The sequence below is a fragment of the Corvus hawaiiensis genome, chromosome 13 (genome assembly GCF_020740725.1).
Source record: "Corvus hawaiiensis isolate bCorHaw1 chromosome 13, bCorHaw1.pri.cur, whole genome shotgun sequence".
NCBI classification, from domain to species: domain Eukaryota; kingdom Metazoa; phylum Chordata; class Aves; order Passeriformes; family Corvidae; genus Corvus; species Corvus hawaiiensis.
Genome location: NC_063225.1, coordinates 8,563,730 through 8,580,008, shown reverse-complemented (window position 1 = coordinate 8,580,008; position 16,279 = coordinate 8,563,730). Strand labels below are relative to the sequence as shown.

Here is a 16,279-nt window from a genome sequence, read left to right as displayed (position 1 = left end):
GGGATTAGGGAATCTATGTGGCTTCAGACAATGCCTCGAGAGGGACGGGGCTGCCTGGGACAATGCAAGGAAACCCTACAAGAGGCTTCTCCAGGTGGAGGATAACTGCTGCCTTCGCTGGTTCCCCATGAGAGGGGCTGAAAGGAGCCATGAGAAGCAGCATTGGTACCCGAGGCTGGGTGACAGAGGCAGCACAAACAGCAGCTGGGAGCAGCCCTGCTGAGCAGGTGGCTCCATGATGCCTTAAAGACCCGACCAAAACTCACAAAGCAAATGGTCTATGTTGCCTCAAAGCTTGTTCTCTTTTTCAGCTGATCATGAATAAAAATATCTGTTCCCCCACAGCAACTTCAAGCCAAGCCCACGATCTGCTTTCTCTCAAAGAGGTTTCTCCATGCAAATCAGCTCCCTCCCTGCTTTTAGCAAGGATGTGCTTCCTTCCTCTCCTGGTGCTCCGTCAGATAGACCTTCCCTTCCCACCAGACACCGAGACTCGACTTAATAAGCAAGGGGGGTAAAATATCCACTCTTTACACGTAGGGTGTCCTGAGGTACATACAAGCATCACTCTAAGATGTGATAAAGTAATCCAACGCCAGGCCCAGCCTGCCAGTTCAGGCCTAAAGGGATTTGATTCAGTGTCAAAACCTTTGGCTCAGGAGGTCACTCTCTCCTCTTGCTTTTCTTATAACAAAGGCAGAGGGGTTGGGGGGGGAGGGTTTCCTCCTCGTCTTTTTTTTTTTTTTTTTTCCTTTTTTTTTTTGGTCTTGTGAATTCATCAGCTGCTGTTTGTTGAGCAGCGGGCCTTTATTCCGCCTGCTGAAACATTTTCATTAGATGGAGGCCTCTGAAGTGCGCTGGCGGCTGGGACCGCGTGAGGACAAAATCTTAGGCCTCTCCAGAAGCCGGCTGATTGAAATCAGCACTGTGTCAGGGGCTGTCATATCTCAGAAAAGACATAAAACACACGGAAACATCAATAAGCAACAAGCCTCTGACAGCTCTGAGACATTCCAGATGACAAGAAGAGAAAAGGGGTAAGGTTAGGGCTCATGGGGGATATTTAAAATGCCTAACAGCCAGCCGAAGTGTTGGCAGGCTTCAGGGAGGCCCAGAAAAGACAAGATAAAGTCTATCAGGTTATCACCTGGTTCGAGACGGATCCCTCACAGCAAGGCCACAGGGATGAGACAATGACACGACAGCTTTTTTCCCTTTTTTTTTTACTATTATTATTATTCTTTTATTATTTATTTTTCAAATGTATCAGAGAAACAGACTGCATTTACACTGAGGTTACCCAGACAACGTTTGTGCTGGAGAAGATTAAAAAAAAAAAAAGAAAAAACGGAGAAGAAATGTAAAAGAGGGAGGACAAAAAGAGAATCCTGCGAGTTAAAGAATTCTGCTTCCAGCTACCATGTACAGAAATCAAAAAGGATTAACAAGTTTTTTTTTCATTTAATTTCCTGTACACCAGACGCTTTTGTTAAGAGATCAGAGATATTGCTATTTATTGAATTTTTAATATGATCTTTATTAAAAGGCAGCACACATGTTTAGTTTTCTTTTTTTTTCTTTTTTTTTAAACATGCATGGGTATAAAAATCAAAGCACAGGAATGAACCATGGTTGTTTGATTTTGGTCTCTTTATATTATGGTGATTCAGACTCTTATTTAAATTTTAAAATAATAAAAACCCAGCCCACACAGAAATAGTCCCTTATCCTCCTTTTAACTCACATCTATTCTGCTAAGTAAGCAATGGGCCCAGAGCAGCACTTTGACCAATCAGATAATGAATTCTGCTTTTGGAGTCAGTGTAAGACCAAGGAATGAGGTGTGTAGCTGAGTAGAAAGGGCTATGTATAATTAAATCACCATTGTATGTGCTCATTTGTTACATGCAATACCCCCAGGTTAGTCTGCAGTGTAAATTGTATCACTGATGAAAGGAGTAAAAACCAAACTTATATGACCCCCTCCCACCCCATAGTTCTGGGTGCTAAGGAACGGGGCCAGTTTTGTCCTGGAAGAGCCAAGACTGCTGGATTTACCCCGTCATTTACAAAACACATAAACCATCCTCTCCCACTGACAGTTAACAGCAATTCCAGTCTTTCTTTCCTTAAATATTTAGCATGACATAAATATGGTGATTTCTTAAGGTTACTTTTGTGCTTAAATCTAAGCAAATATCCTGATCTTCTTTTCTATCTTCAGCTCTACAGATTTTCTTCAGAACCTTTACAATCTGCAACCATTTAAGAACTAGACTAGACTCAGTCTTCACAAAACACCCTGCTAGTTTGTTACACTGCTCATATTGAATCCACGGCATTCAACCTTGTTTTCCTGTGTGTAAATACTATTGTGCTACTCTGAAGCTTGGGAACTGCTTTCTTCTGCCAGACTTCAGTTCTGTATGACCTGTGAATCACTCAGTTTTTCTGACAAAACACTCTGTAACCTGAGCCAGTAAAACTCAAGAGTGAAGGTGGACACGATCTACCACCTCATGTTTAGTTTCCTTTTCAGCCAAGGTTTTCACTTTCTGGAATGCCAGCTGGATTTCATAGTACCTGTAATTCCATATGTATTTGTGGACAACTGCGTTGGGAAACTTTACAACAGTGGCCTTGTGGGTTTTGTTCATCATAACATCGTAGCAGGACATACAAACTAGAGGGAAACTGCTGGTGCAGCCCTAAAGAACCAGAAGTGCAAAGGACAGCTCTGAGGAAACCCCAAAACCTAACCATTATGGACAGGCCTTTCTTCTTCTTATCTACAAGTTGGTGCTGCACAGCAGTGTAAATGCAGCCTCTGGGCTTCACCTTCCATAACGTGACTTGGGAGTGATTCTCCCCTATGGCACTCACTTGTTCTTAAAACAAATTACTCATGAAGTTTGAAATCTCCGGATTGTGTGGGTCACATATTTTAAGAGGATATAATGCCTGGGATTCTCCAAAGTGCCTCACACAATGAAGGGAAAAGCTCAGGACTGGCTTAAAGATCTATTCCAGTACACAGCAAGTAGTCAGCCTTCTATAGAATCAAGGGAAAACAGGGTAAAATAAAATGCATTTACATAAAACACTTCCACACAAGCACCAGGTTTATGAAAGAAAATTAGTAAGAAGTCAGCAATTCCTACTTACAGAAGGCAAAGATGTGATTTTCCCTTGTTTGTTGGAAGGATATATTCTTCTGACCAGCACAGCACCAAGTTACGAGCACCAGAGGATGCGGATCACTTGGGTTCTTTTCATCAGCCTTTTAGATCAAAAGCACACTCACAAACGTGTCCTAAGCTGAAATGAGGACGAGTCAAGTCTCTTGACTGAATGCAGCATGTGTCAACCTGGACACCTTTTGACCCACCAGGTTACTTCTACTTCTGGCACCAAGAATTCCAGAGAGGATATCTCATCTGTGTCTTTTCTTTTTAATGGAAAGTTGGAGCTATATCTAACATCAGAAGTAATTACTCACTGTATCAATAATTGCAAAGGGTGGTATGCAGATCACAGATGGCCTGTGGGGAGCAGCAGGCATAGACAGAATGGTCCAGGTGCTATTTGATGTTGGTAGAAGTTAGAGCCATCTTCCAGCTTGGAACAAGTGACTAAGATTACAGGAGTGCAAAGGTGAGCTTTCATATAGTCCCACATCTGAACCATGCTTTCCAAAAACCACCTGTACCTAAGGATCTAGTCAAAAATCTGAAGTGATATGGGCTTTTGTCTTTTTCTTTTTTTCCCCCTACAGACTTTGACAAGTATTTTTCCAAAGGTAAATGCTTTTAACTTTCCAGAAGAAAATAGTTTTTTCTATAGTTCAAAATAAATGTCCACTTTTTTCCCCAGTGTTTTGAGGAGGAAGTTTTTTTCAAGTACAGTGGTCAAAACAGGATTCTCTTCTATCACTGAAGAAAAGGATACCAGGTTTATTTTTTTCTGCTTTTGTCCTTTCTTACTCTTCTTTTGAAATAATTTTTTGAAGGAATAAAAATATCAAAAGACTTTTTTTCCCCCCTTGAGATAAAAAAAATGGTACCAGAACCCCTTACTTCTTGAAAGACATCCACAAGATGAACTTAAACACGAGGTTTTTGTTCCTCTGTGTGAAGACTCCGTCTGTGGAAGTAGCACTGAAAACCTGCCAAAAAACCTTCTTAGGCCTAAAAAAACAGGTTCAGTGATCACTTCCTTTTAAGCATGTCTGGCAACCTGCACTATTTCTACGACTCAGACAGGAAACTGATTTCTATGTAGGCTATGATTATCAGACATTTAAAACCCCCTAAAATGAGATAGGAGATACAGAGGGGCTTCTCACTGCAGTAATGAAAATCTTTTCTGAGCCACTGGGTTCTTAGAACCTCGAGTAGATCAACTTGAGACTGCAGCACCAGTGAGCTCCAGCTTGTTTCACATGAGGAATTTTACATGGAAGTTTACAAAACAATGTACTGAAAACCTCAGTAGGTAACTAAAAATTAACAACAGTAATACATTAATAGGTTACTTTTGTCTCACTGCATTTGAACATAATACAGAATTGTACTGAAATTTTAGATTCTCATGGGAAGCTAGTCTGAACCATCACTACAGGTAACACAAATGGGATCCATGCCAGAGTAGAATTGGCCCCATTCCTCTTGCAGTAATGAAGTGATTTCATTAGAGGCCAACATCATTCATTAACATCAGTCATTATGTATTAATACAGGATAATATGGTCAGAAGTGGGTTTTCTCCCTCTTTTCTTCAATGCATGTGAAAATATGGTCTGAACTGTGATGACCATCCTGGTGATCAGAGCTTGGTCTGAAAGCCAATATTTTGTCAATCCAAGAAGAGCCAGGTCAGCTTATCGAGCCCCCTAGACTAGATGAAAAAATCCCATGAAGTGAGGTGAGAATAAGGAATAAAACGTGAGGAATTTACAGATTAAAATAATAGTAACTCTAGTGAAGAAGGCTGTGTAGCTGCTGCAGCAACAATACACAGACATGTATGACAGGTATGTATGTACCTCCTCCTGCAGAATGCTTTGCCCAGGACTTTCCAGCTTGTTGCAATGTGGTCTTGGCTTTGACTGCAAATACAGCAGCTCTTGGAGTGCCATCACTAGTAAGGTGAGCAGGATTTACTATGCCTTAAAGTAATTACATGCAGCTTCAAATTCAATGAGTTCAGTGGCAACAAAAGTCCAACAAAGCATCCTGTTCACAGGAACACGTGCTCCCACAGTGCAACACTGTAGTCAGAACTGTGAAAATACCTTTACTAATGTGTGTGTGGAATTAATTCTCATGAAATGGGAGTGTCATCCTGCTGAATTTCCCCACACAATCTGAGTGCATGCCATCAAGTACCGCTTCTTGAAGAAACCTGTTAGGTTAGCTAGTGCCAAAAAAAAGCCACTCATCAAGCAGTGTGACTGTTGCAATTTGGGATCTGTGCTCACTGTACTCTATTTCTTGATTTAAGAGCAGTATGAAACTATGTCATTTTGGTGTAGTCTTTTTATTCCCGTGGTAATTTATGTCTGTGGGTAAGCATTTTATTTTATCTAAGCCATGGTGCCAGAGTTATTTTCTGAAGCTCTTGAGTTTCCCTTTGATGCCATTGAAATTAAAACTAGAGCTGCAGATAGTAGCCATGCTGTTTGCCACAGAGTCAGAGGTTAGAATGCATTTGCTGCTATTTATTGTGGCTCATCGACTGCAATCATTGCTGCTGCTCTTCTCATCATTGATACAAAAAATATTAATAACAGCCAACAAGAGTGGCACATAACTGACTTTGTCTGGCACCATCAGCATTACAAAAAACACATTACACAAGTATCAGCAAATCTCTCCATGCTACAGTAATCTTACTTGCCTTGGGAAAATTTTAATTAAAAAGATGAATTCCAACCTTAACTATTTTATTATTTAGACAAACAATTTGCATCTTTAGTAAGTAAACACTAAAAGATACGTCTGCATTTCCTACGTATAGATGATGTGAAATGTTATAAATTTCTAATTTATAACTTTCTAATTATCTAATTTCTTTCTAAATTACATCAAAATTTTCTATCTGTGCTTAAACAACTAATCATGTAAAGAGCCAGGCTACCTGCAACTTAAAAATTGTTTCTAACTTGTCTTCCTGTCTACTTGGCCCATTCTAAGAAATGGCACTTCCTGAGAATTTTATCAGGAAAACACTGGCAAGGCTTACATCAATAGATCAGTAATGGCCACTCACATGAACTCCTCCAAGGGCAGGTCTGTAACACAGCCCAGGGTGAAGCAGCTGTGAGTGATGACAGTCACCAACAGGTAACAGTGGCATGGCCTTCATCACTCTGCCTGCCTGCAAACCTCTGGGAAGCATCTCAGCCTATCCTTGAGTGAGAGCTGAGCAGAGTTGCTCCTCCAGCAGTCTGCTTGCTCCTTATGGCACAGGAGACCTTGCAGACATCTATAGGTGCAGGAGACCCTGCAGAATGTTACTTTGGGATTTTAGTTTATTTTCACTCAATTATTTTAAAGTAAACAGAAGCTTGTCACGTTTCTGAGTCTCTACTGCGTTGAGCTGGTTTTGCCCAGCTGGGAACTTCCAGTCCTCAACATTTCTTGGAGCTTTCCATGCGGGTTTTGGGAAAAAAAAAAAGAAAAAGGGATTTTTCCTATTCCACAGGATGTCTTTGCTTCTCTGGGTCCTCTACTCAGACAGAGGCACTAATGCTGTCACTCAGCAAGATCCCTTTATGCCTGGGGACCTCTACTTTGCTGCAACAACTGCAGAGCGTGGCCCCACAGACCAATAAAGGACCACAAACCACAGCCAGGAAGCTTCACTCTGGGACATGACTGTGAACACTTGCCAAGAAAGGAAATTCAATGCCTGGAGAGAGGAGAGTCTACAGTTTACAGAAGCAGTTTTTATAATCCCCATTTGTAGATGCCTCCAGCATCAAGCCCCAGCCTTTTATCCCCAAAGGTAAGTCAGAACAGAGAGCTCATGCAAAAAACTGCAGCCAGGAAAAATAAAGAATGCACATCAAAAAATTAGTAACAAATGTACACTTTACAATAATATATAATTAATTTCTTAATTACCACTTCACTACCATTTAGAGAAAGGTGATGGAAGTTCAATAAAATGAGATGCTTTTATTCAACACTAGTCAAATTAATTTATACACTCATATTCTCTCTAATAATTCCATGATACAGTCGATTTGTTTTATCCAAATTTTGGAATTTATCCATGTAATAGTTATCTCAGACTGCAAGTACAGTTGCAAAATACTGATAAATTCTGGAAGGAATATTATTAGAGGAGGAAAAGTCATTTCATTACTTGCCATGAGTCTGATTATGCATCCTACAATTCAGTTAGAAGGTAGAAGTGCTCTTTCCTTTTAAAAGAGAGAAGAAAAAGGCCATCAGACCACTATAAGAGATATCCCATTTTTCTAGTAAGAATATACTATCTGCAGCAAATCTGCTTCCAACATAATCTTTTGTTGCTCTTAATTATCTCAAACATCCAAGCCAAAAGCTTCTGCCTCCTCTCCATCACTGCAGAGGCGTGAATATTTTCAATACCTCATATATCTTTAACTCTACTAATATGCAGTATCAGACCTGTCTGTTCCACCTGAGAATACTCTATTGCATCCTTTGATGGCAAGTGCCAGAGATGCTATTTACCTATTCTGTGTTGTCTTTACACCTAATCTTGACTGAGGTTTCAATAGCAGGATCTTGTAATAAATCTCTCTTTCTGAAGGAAAAAAAGCTGCACCTACAAGCATTCAAGTGAATGACTTTTGATACCAGTCGTGAACTTAGAGATGTTGCACTGAGACATAAAAAGCTGCTTCTAAGCCTAATAATTTGCCTGTGATCATCTTAATAAAAACTTCACTTCAGCTCAATGTACAAATATATATTTACCATGCAGCTATCTATGCACGATCATAGAATATTAATGCACGCAGTCAGAGGGCAGAATAAATGTTATATCTAAAAGAATTTAAATACGATTTTTTTTCCCTTGCAGATTTACTGGAAGTCTTTAGTGCTTCTAAGTGAAGATTCTGGAGAGGGAAAAGTCAATTCTCTGCACTGACTGCTACCTTTTGGCTTCTCATTAGGGCCCTCTACTACATAAAAACCAGGAGTGGGTACCAGCAGATTGGCTTGATCACAATGAAATTAGAATATATTTTCTGCAGGAACTCCTAAGTTTCACATCATTCTGATCCATCTTAATAGTTCCTATTTTGCTGATGACTCACATATAACTCTGATTTAAATAGAGCTAAAGTGGAAAATATCATTAAAAGCTTTGTATTTTTTTTTTAATTTGCATTTAGTTTCTGAACTGTTTCTGACCTATGATATTTTCATAAAATTAGACTGAGACTGATAACTATAACACTCTGCACATTCCCAAGGATAAATAACAAAGAATTTCTTCATTTGGAAAATGCCTAAAACCAATCAGGCTAATTTTGCCTGTATTCTATCCAACATCATAGGCCCAACCTAACAATACCATGCCATTATACTACCACAGTTCCATTATGCTGCCAAATCTGCCACAAAACTAATATCCAACTTTTTCCAAGGTTTCTATAAAGACTTCATGTAATATTTTCACATGCACATGTGTATGGTTACCAACTGATAAGAAAACTAGGAGCATTCATTAAGTATTGTTATAAATCTCTCCACTGAAACAGCAATAATATCCCCTTCCAGCAACCACAATAAATGTAATGCTTAATCTCTCTCTGTGATATTGTATACCTCTAGCCTGCAGCTAGACTTCCACTGTAGGTGGTACTGGAGAGGGTAACTGCAGTGACAGCACACGATGTGTGTCCCTCTTTTCCACTACGTGGAAGTTACAGAGTTTGAAAGACTTTTTTTTTTTTTTTCCTTCCAGAGAAAAGCCAGGTTTTAGACAGGGGTAAGGAAAAAGAGATAATCAAAATGTTTTAAGTGGCACAATACCAGTCTTAGTAGGAACTATGAATTGTATTAGATTCTTTTTTCTCTTCTAAGGATACATACTTGATCTATGTCCCTTAAATTTCACCTTGTCCTCATATTTGAAGCCCTTTATAGATCTCTCTTTGCTTTACCCTTCTCGAGCACATTGAATGCTGTAACTACCAAAACAGGTTTTGTGGGAACTCACAGATTTTTTTTTAAAGCACGTTCTGCAGTGGCCTGTTTTGACCAAGAAAATAACAAAGTCAAAATATCTTTTTCATTACAGTTTTCAGTGCCAGATCACAGAAGGCTAGGCAACTTCAGAACAATGTCCAGCACTTCTGGGAATGCTCATCCACAAAGAACCCTTTTCTTTTTTTAATGCCTGTCTAGTTTCTATCAATACAGTCCCTGTTTCCCAAATGTTTTCATTTCTCACCATCAGCCTTTGCTGCAGTCAGACACGAAAGCAGGTGTTTGGTGTATCCCCGTGGGCAGTGGGACTGTCCCATGGGGAGAGGTCCCCACAGAGGAGCTTCCAGCACCAGCATCTAAACTGGACATCTGAACTCCACACGAGGATAAGCAAGATGTCCCTGCTGTTTATCCTCAAAGGGAATTCTGACCCCTGCAGCATTTCCCTCCCAGGATGTAAGGTGAGGAGAACAGGGAGAGAGAAGCAGCATCGAGCATCCTTGCAGGACCGGGGCCACCCGGTCAGGGCAGGACACGCGGCCGCCCCGCAGCACCCGAATAAACCCTGCTCTGCGAAAAGCGCAGCACTGGCCCTGGGCTCCTGTGGCCGCAGCCGAGACTGGGACAGCCAGCTCGGGAGCTGGCCAAGCCCTCCCGGGGCAGGGGCTGTCACAGTCGCCTGCTCCCGCTCCCCGGAATGTCAGGCTGTAATCCTGCCCTGCTGTTTGCAGCCTCTGAAGGCAAAGCTTCCTCCCTCCTGCTCTGCTCTTACCATAGGTGTGTGGCACAGGGCTGGATTTGACCTAAATTTGATTTATTCATTTTTTCCAATGCTTTACAGGGTACTTAAGCCCTAGGTCAGCAAAGCACTTAATCACATGCTTAACCTTAAGCACATGCTTAAGTGCTTAATCAGAGCCTTGTTGCTATATAAAGCACAAAGCTATGACTCAATTTGAAGAAACTGAGTTGAAAAATTGAGATTCCCCCCATTGTCATTTGCTTACCTTGACATACAGATATAAGCCAAATTATTCACATTAAATATGTTTAAATATATCCTGGTTTGAAGCCTAATTTAGGACTTTACAATACAACTTTAATATTGGGGTCCCCATAGGATTTGTGCTTATTAAGAGAATTACACTCCTGGATGCAGAAAATGATGCCCTTCCACAATGTAACTGTTGCCATATACTAATATTCTCCTAATTCTGATGATTAACCTAATAAAATAAAAATTTTGAAAACAGATTATCTTTAAAGGTAAACTCAAAGTGAGCAATTCACACGTAATACAAAGATACTACTTACAGCAAGATGCACCCGTATGCGCTCTACAGCTACATATGCAGTCTCAAGATTACTATTTTAAAATGTGTACTGCATCCTTATCTAACTTGTCCAGTAGGTGCAATTATTTGTAGAATTTGTTCTACAGTTCAGCAGGAAATTTTCCTTTTGCTCAAAGAGTTCAGATTTGCCTCTGCTGTGATTTTCTTCTGACTAAACATCCTCTAAAACATTTTTTTGATGCTTCCCAGAATTACTGGCACTCTGACTACAATATCCTGTTGGATGGATACTATGAAAGCTGCTAGCTTTGGTAACTACATCTCAAATGTACAGAATGTCATATAAGGCAGCTTACCAAGGGGAGGAAGCCTGGACTTTAAACCAATAATAATTTTCTGTGAACTGGGAATGCTTATCAACATATTTGCTGTTTCATATTGCCTTCTTTGCTTCTGTTTAACAGGAACATTATACCACAAATATTTGATACCATTATTAATTAGGAATTATTGTGGTCCAAAAGTTTTAGATAGGACTGGTAAAAAACTTCCGTATTTATTTTCTTTATAAAACAAAATGCATTTAGAAAAAGCTTCAGCCACACTAAGACACAATTAATGCCATTCACAGCTTCCCTGATGAAATCATCAATTCAGCATGAACATGATAAACCACTTATAAAATATTTTCCACTACTCCATCAAAGGAGCATATCCTCAGCATCCTTTAGAAAACATGCAGTATCCTTTCTCTATGCTATTTCTACATGACATAACTTGCTCTTCTTCCCCTGACTTGAAGGGAAATAAGATAGTAGAATCCTAAGCAGTCATTCACATTAGAAAAGTTGTCCCCTCCTGACCTCCTTTCACCACTTTAACCACTTGTTCCAGGCTGAAATCAGCCGCTTCTAAATTTTGGTAAACTCCATTCCACTGCAAAAGGATGATTACTTGTTCTCCCTAAACAACATAAAACTATACAAGAAATAGGCACGAAATGGCCATGTCCTGCCTGTTACAGAGAGAAAAATCACATGGTCACCACCCAGCTCAGCACTGTATTTATTCTCTTCAGCTTCATACTACACCCATTAGCTGGGGCTTCCCAAAAACAACCATCACTCTTAACTGTCCTTGAATCACTACATTTCAGCAGCTTTGGGACTTTTTAAGACAAACTGTTTGTTATAGGGACACAGTCAGAAGAACTATACTCAGACGGAGCAGGAACATGAGACTGACATTGGAACATTATCTTCTGATGTGGACTGCTGCTGGGAAGTGGTTGAGGGATGAGGGAGCTTCTGAGGGATAGCCATGAGGCCCCTCTTTGGGTTCTAGCCCAGAGTCAAACTCTCAGGTTTCTAGTAGGGGATGAAGCTGGAAGGCTTTTGCTGTCTGCCCTGACATTTTGATACTCATATTTTATTTTTAAAACAGCCCTGAAAATTATTCCAAACAAACTCACAGCAGTTTCACCCTTACCTTTTCAGTGTTGTGGACATACCTGTGATGTGTAATAGTGTTAAATAAAATCATGCTCTACTCGGGGGTGGTAAAATCAATGTTTTCTATTACAGGATTGGTGCATGGTTTATTTCCACCCATTATATTCTCAGCACAGCAATAGCAGGCTCTCAGTAAGGAGATGAACCCCAACCACTTATTAGTTCATGGCTGGAAGCCATCAGCTCCACATTATACAAAATCCCCGATTCATCACTGACTCTCTCCATCCTCACACCTTTCAACTCACGCATCTGAGATAAATACAAAGTAAAGCAGTGGGAAATCAGAACCAAAGTTTCTATAGTGAGTTTTACTGCATTTCACTGCCTTCTTTTCATTTTTTTTCATATCCTTAAAAATAAAAAATGGCTGTTTTCTTGTGGGTTTTTTTCCTTCAAAGATAATAGTAGAGGCTTCAACAATATCTCTGCCAAAAAGGAAAACTCCTTGAACCTTGACTTTCTGTCCTACTACACATAATGAGACAACTACTTAAACTGCATTTAAAAAGTGCTGAGTAGATGAACTCAATGCCTAATGATGTTACTCAGCTTGTCGGCAGCTGATTGACACTAAAAGTAATAAATTAGAACAGAAAATGATTTTACAAGATCCCTGGGATGACAGACAGGCTAAGTGTAATATCCTCCATTACAGTTGTCACTAGATTTTATACAGTTCAGATCTGAACAGCCTCGGCAGGAAAGTGGAACAATTTCATGAGATAGATCTTCGGATGATATAGAGTAGCATAAATCCTCTGAAGTTAAAGAAGCTATCCTGATTTATGCAGACAGGGATCTGGCTCTATATCTTTATACATGCTTCTGCTCAAGTATTGGAATGAAATCATTTGTTTTCCCATGCAAATCTGGGCAGAGAAAAGCAGAAACCCTGTAAGAGAGGAATGCTGAGGGCTGATGTCTTGGCTGTGTTTGTTTCTATCCCCCCCCTCCTCTTTTTAAAAGGACAGAAAACAGTATTTAGAGCATGGCATCACTGATTTTGTTGGCTGCCTTCATTTCAGGGAATCCCACTATAAATCCACAGCTCTGCAGAAGCACCTTTTGAATCGTTAGCATTCACTGTCAGAATCCTTTGTAATGTCTTAGGATGTGTAAAAGCAAGACAAAACGCAAGCATGTGGATACTCCACCAAGCTCAAATAGCCAATATTCTTTGGGGTTAATGAAAAGAAAGAATAAAAATGTGTATCTGAGCTCTAGCTATCTGTAAAGTCTAAATGATTGGTCTGATTTTGGGGTGGCTTTTTGCTTTTTTTTGGTAAACTTCCACTCATAAAACTTTTCTTGAGAAGAAAACATAGTCTCTTCGTGTACAGTTTATTCCAAGCTCAGGGATGACTGTGGGTAATTTTAATTCTGCTTCATTCAAGGATCTCTTCTAATGTAATGATTTTCTCAGTGGAAGACCTTAACCACAGTGGCCATTTGCAGCTGATGAATTTTTTTTTATAAATAATTTATTAAGCTATTGCAGACTTATACTTTTTGCACCGAGAGAAAGGAAAAAGAGGAGGGGGGAGGACTGCATCTTAAACTCTATTTACAAATTTACCTTGGCAGGCCCTCTTGCTGCCAATAGGAAGCCATGTTGCATATTTAATTTGCTCTTTTGTTACAATGGGGCTTAGGTTAGTTAATTTCAATTTTCGATTTCAAAAGCTATCAAATATGGCTCAGATGAGAAATCAATTTTTCTCAGCTGCCTCTGTTTTTGTCATGGGGAGGTTTCCCATTGGCGAGGGGACAGCCACGTGGCACAGCAAGAGATTAGTTCACTAGACCCCGTGTTTCAGCCACCTCAATTACTGGCTGCCTCTTGTAATTTAGCCTTATAACACCTAATTTCAAGATAGAACTCATATTTAATTCATGAAAGCTTCCACAAGAGTAATTGTGAAATAAATTGCCATAGAAAATATCCATTTGTGACTCGTTTTAATTTTGTATGCTACTAGCACGCTATTTGTTCTACTTGTTTAACACTTTAGTACAAACATATTTTATATTGAACTTTATGGACTGCTAATAGGTTATTATTTTTCACTGTTTCCCCTTCACGGACACACCACTGAATGTCCCTCTCCTTCATGCAGCTCTAGGTCTGGTAACATTGAAATAGATGCACTAAAACACAAACTTGTAATCTCCTAATTATTGACTGGATTGTTATGATCTGTTCATAACTTTAAAAGTAGCAGATAAAATCACAAGTGATGGTTTGTAAATGGTAGTTAGATGACAAGGATCATTTAAAGGGCCAAGGAATAAATACAGTTTAATTTCTCTAATGTTTTAAACAAACCCATTCATTACACATATTGATGTTGCATGCTAACAGCGGTATATGTATTTTTAATTCTTTAACCAAAATAAATGTTTCCACTGTATACACACCATTTTGTCCTTTTCCTCCTTGTTGCTATGACAACAAGGTGGGTGAGGCCTCCTCAACTGCCAAACTCAGCTGTCATCCCTTCACCCTAAAAGCCTTATAATTGCTTTTATTTGCATACGACAATTAGGCAGGATGGCTCACAGCAAGAAAACCAACCTTTCTCTCCCCCAGTGCACACAACGCCAGCCTGTAATTTATAAAAGATACACGCCATGTGGTGGAGCACTAAAATAGAGTGATGAGTCCTTTCATCTGATTGTAAGCTATTAACAAAAGAAAACATCCCCTTTCAGGCTGTAAAAAATGCCTATCTGGTGTGAACCTGGAGAAAAAAAAAGGGGGGGGGGGGGGGGGGGAGGAATAAAAAAAAGTTTTGCCACCTCCTTCACATTCATTATCATGTTGAACTCAAGGAAAGAGTTTGAAAGTAAGAGTTGCATTTTGGTGCTTTATGAACAATGGAGTGTCAGCAAAATTGATGACGTGGTAAAACTGGATGGAGATTTTTTTCTTGGGTTACATCACACCCAAAGATGCCAACATGAGATGATAGTTTCTTGCTGAAAAGTGCTGCAAGGAAACCATGAGATGGGTCAGCATGTCAGATGAGGACAGCATCATGAGAAACTAGAATTTCAATACTTTTAATAGTTCTGTTTGTGGAAAATAGCTGTATTGCAAAAAGTACTTAAGCCCATGCTTAAGGAAAAGCCCCTCTGCTTATATGTCAGGCTGATGTTGGGACCTAAATGTCTGTATAGCTTATTCATATGAAGAGTCAATGTCCAGAAAATGTTTTTGTTCAAGCTTCTTAATCGCTTGCTGCTGGTTTTAACTTTCATAATTACAAAAGTATCTTTCTCTAAGCAACTCCTCCACAACAGTCTCTCATCCTATCTACTCTCTTCTGGAAGCTCTTTATGCAATATTTGTAACACCTGAGCTGATTTAGTATCTCCAACCCTCAAAAATCCCAAAAAAGACCCCTCTTTCCCTTGACAGACTCTACATCTACAGCTTCACTGATGAAAGCACAGTGCAGCTAGATTGATCTAAAAATAGACCAGCTAATACATTACAATGGCATTACAGCACACACATTTTTAAGCCACTCTGATTTACCTTCCTCCGAAGGGCATCCCTTTTGAAACTGGGTGGGCTACATAAAGGAATAAAGCAGAACAGATCCAGCCCAGCTGAAACACAGGACTGACCTGTTGTTTCCCTGCAGCCACCTCTGTGACCTGGCACTAATGAAGAGGATGAGGCGGGAGAACAGCTTGCAGGTATCTCCTTCAACTTTGCCCACCTCACTGCTTCAAACTCCCCTTTAGCACACAAGATTTACCCAAATCAGTTCCAATGAGCATGTGGAAGAGAAGGGCAAGTTTGGAGGCAAAGTGGAAAAGAAAACAAGAGGATTCATGTTCAGACATGGGACATGCACTGCCAAGTCCTCTCCTGCCCTCCCTCCCTCATTAGCTCAGGCAGGTACTCACAAAACAGCATACAACTTCGAGCAGCACTTTTCTGCTTTTATCAACACAGGGAGCAAGAAAAGTCAACAGAGCACACATTTCTCAGTACAAAGCTTGAGCAAACCAGCAATTTTGGCAGCACCCTGAACTGGCAGCAGGTTCAATTCATCTAGCCTTGCCACTGACCCACAGGCTGAATCCTGACAAATCCCCATGCAGACTTCAGTTTCTGTGGCTGCTCATACGTGATATTGGTACTTTTTTTGAAGTTGTGCAAAGGACATGAAGGTCAATTCAATCAGCAGAGGATTTTTTCCTAATGCAATTTACTAATATTTTGTCTATTCTGGCTTTACAAGAT

General features: G+C 40.0%; 1 long non-coding RNA gene across 2 annotated transcripts in view; it reads right to left on the bottom strand.

Moving 5' to 3' along the window:
* LOC125332903 overlaps positions 1 to 16,279 on the bottom strand; it is a 139,754-nt gene that overhangs the window by 65,588 nt on the left and 57,887 nt on the right. The gene's annotated exons all lie outside the window — the stretch shown is intronic.